Here is a 3,414-nt window from a genome sequence, read left to right on the forward strand (position 1 = left end):
TGGCAAAAATATGAAATGCTGTGACCTGAAAATAAAATAGTACATTCAAAGGAACTTAGAAGTAGCTTTGAAACTCTAAATTATCTGAAATCAAAATTTTTATCATTTATGTTTTATTTATTAGGCCTTATCTTAATTATATGGTCTTTCAGGTAAATCAAAAAGCTAATTCATCAATATTATTATTTTCCATATAAAATACCTGTGATTCTGAAATGGTATTTATAAAATTAGAATAATTTTCCTTATATGTTATCATTAAAAATAAGAATATTTCTAAATCCTCTGAATAAAAGTCCATTGGGATAATATATATTGGTAACTTATTAAAATTAATTACATTTTGATCAAATATTAAAAGGAATGTAATGTTCTTTTCACAAATAATATTCTACATTTTCTTCTGGTTTTAATTTTATAATTCTAATTAACTTCCAATCATATAAAAATATTTTATACCAGCAGAGTTCCACTATTAAACATTACAAATAAGAAAACAGGTTAGTGATGATCTTACTAAACCAATTATGGTTTATGGTATTATAAACCATTTATGGTTACATTTATTTTTAAATAATAATATCTATATGTTAAATAGAAAAAAATTAAGGTCCTGTGGTTTAAAAGTTGTAGATTTAAATCCTGGACCTATGTGTTTTACATCATGCCTATTGTAAAATGTTATTTTTTAAGAAAATGTTTCAGATAATTTTAGTAGTTTGGCTCTATTGTTAGCTACATTTTTAATTATTACACAATGTCACTCCTCATCCTTCCTCTCACCCAAATGTTTTACAAGTATGTTTCTCAAGAACAAAAGAAACCAACAAAAAAACCATTACTGATCTGTAAAAAATATATCAATAACATTTTTAAGCTTTCAATTATTTCTTATTCCTATCAATTTGGCTGAAAACAGGTATTTACAAACAATGTAGCCTACTTTCTTATGGCCTTTCATTTTTTATGACATGCTGTAAGAGAGTTCAATCAACCTTAATGGTGCATTTTTAGTTAAGGAAATAGAATGGGGAGAAGTCAATTTGAGCTCCAAGACGAACCAGTGTCTTCAGAAAGAATAGGCATAAATGGATTTAGAAAACAGACAGAGTACGAGTAAAATGCAGTGAGCAGAGCACTCAAGGAAGCCAGATACAATGAAAAGAGTAAAATACTGCAGAGCTTTTTAAGCTACATACAATTGGAACAATAGACTTGATCCAGCCATCTACGTTAAACTGTTAAAAGATAGGTGAAAAGCAATCTGGGATTCTATAGTGTTGAGGAACAGTAGAATGAAGAGCTTGAAATATAAAAAGAATGAATGTGGTCATTTAATAGAATGGAAATGAAGCCAAAATTGGCATATTTCCCTGATTAATTTACCTTGTGAGGAACTTCTGTTCAGTTTTAGGTATTAAGCCCTTATTAGCAAAATAGTCTTTAAACTGCCACCACTGGAGATTTTAAGCAATAACATACTGTACATCTGTGAATTTCATATATACATATCACATAAACAATACATGCAAGAAAAATACAATATGTAGGTCTCATATAATTGTAGCAATTTAATATTGTAGTCTTATCTCAGCCAGTGCACCCGTATATGTCAAACTTCCTGCCCTCCAAAAACAAAACAAGAAAAAGACTAATTTAGAGTTAGTGCCAAAGATACAGGTGCACAATTACAAAAACTTGAAAATTAATCTAGATAACACATATAACTCATAGAATAGGATACTTTGGGATGATTGAATGGCTTAATGTTTTTAATTACCTAAAGGTCAATCAAAAGACTTGATCTCTACATTTTGGGGAAACTTTTATTAAATGTATTCATGTACTTTCCTACTTTAGTAGGTAAATTAAATAAACTTTTATTTTCACAGATTTATAATACCTCAGGTTGATAATTGTGCATGATTTACAATTTTACAAAATGTAGCTGAAGGAAAGGTGTGCAATGTGTCCTGAACTGAGGATATAAACTTGGAAGTTACTTATGGCCCAAATCCCTGATATGTGCTTTTGTCTTCTGGCTTAGTTTTGTGTGTGTGAGTGTGTGTTCTTTCAATTACTAAGATGCTGAAATAATTTTTCAAGTTTATTAGGCCTTATCTTAATTATATGGTCTTTTATGTAAATCAAAAAGCTAATTCATCAATATTATTATTTTCCATATAAAATACCGTGTGTAGTGAACAGATGCATCACTACGTTGGTATATTATGTATTAAATACAGGTATAAATATACTTATGGAAATAGATAGAAAACATCTGTAAATAGAAACTAAATACACTGAAGTCCAAACATTTGTTAATGTTAACAAGTTAGGCCATTTTTTACTCTCAAAATGAACATCTATGAGAAGGTTAGCCACATAATTTCATCCTTTAGGAATTCTGTTATTAAATGTTGTAAATACCTATTTATTCTTTTTAAGACTTAAGCATTAACTAAATAACTGACATTACTAAGAATTTAACCACCACCTATAATAGACTTAAGAAACAGTGAAGATTGCCTAGTATCATGGAACAGTTTTAATATAATGCTATTCCAGAAATTTTAATGCATTATAAGAAAATAAGAGTATAAGTAGGTACTTACAACATGAGTGTTTCATAACAGAAATCATCAAAAATAGCTATTAAAGATAATAAAAACCAAACTTTTTAAAAAGCATTATTTTCATAGAGGAAATAAAAATGAAAAAAAGTTTTTGATTGGGAACCACTTTTCTCTTGTAACTTAAAAACAACTTTAAAAATGAGGTATGTGTTTTTAATATTTGATCCTGCATATATTTTTATCAGGTTTATAGTTATATTCAAAAGATCAATAAAGAATACAATTATGCACCTATATGAGGAAAATAAAATAAAAACAAAGCACAATCATGTACCTAGAGTAATTTTATTTATATTTGGTTATAAATAAGCTGATCTCCCTACCTGGATCATAAACATTTACTTAACCTTGAGATCAATTATTAATACTTACATACTGTTTTATTTCCCACTGAATATTTTTCCTTTTTTATTGTTATTCAAGTACAGTTGTCTCCATTTTCCTGACACCACTTTTCCCCACCCTACCCATTCCTACCTCCCACCCTCAATCTTTCCCCCTTTGGCTTTATCCATGGTTCCTTTATACATGTTCCTTGACAACCCTTCCCCTTCTTTTCACTATGCTTATGAGTCTTTTCAGAATATTAAAGGGGAGAAAAATTATTTTTTAATTATTTTATTGTTGTTCAAGTACAGTTGTCTGCATTTCCTCCCCATCAGTCCCCCCCACCTCCCTTCCCTGATTCCAACGCCCCTCTCCTTGGTTTTGTTCATGTGTCCTTTATAGTTGTTCCTGAAAACCCTTCTGCCCTTTCCCCCCATTATCCTCTCCCACC

Source organism: Desmodus rotundus, chromosome 7 (assembly GCF_022682495.2).
Source record: "Desmodus rotundus isolate HL8 chromosome 7, HLdesRot8A.1, whole genome shotgun sequence".
Taxonomy (NCBI): Eukaryota; Metazoa; Chordata; class Mammalia; order Chiroptera; family Phyllostomidae; genus Desmodus; species Desmodus rotundus.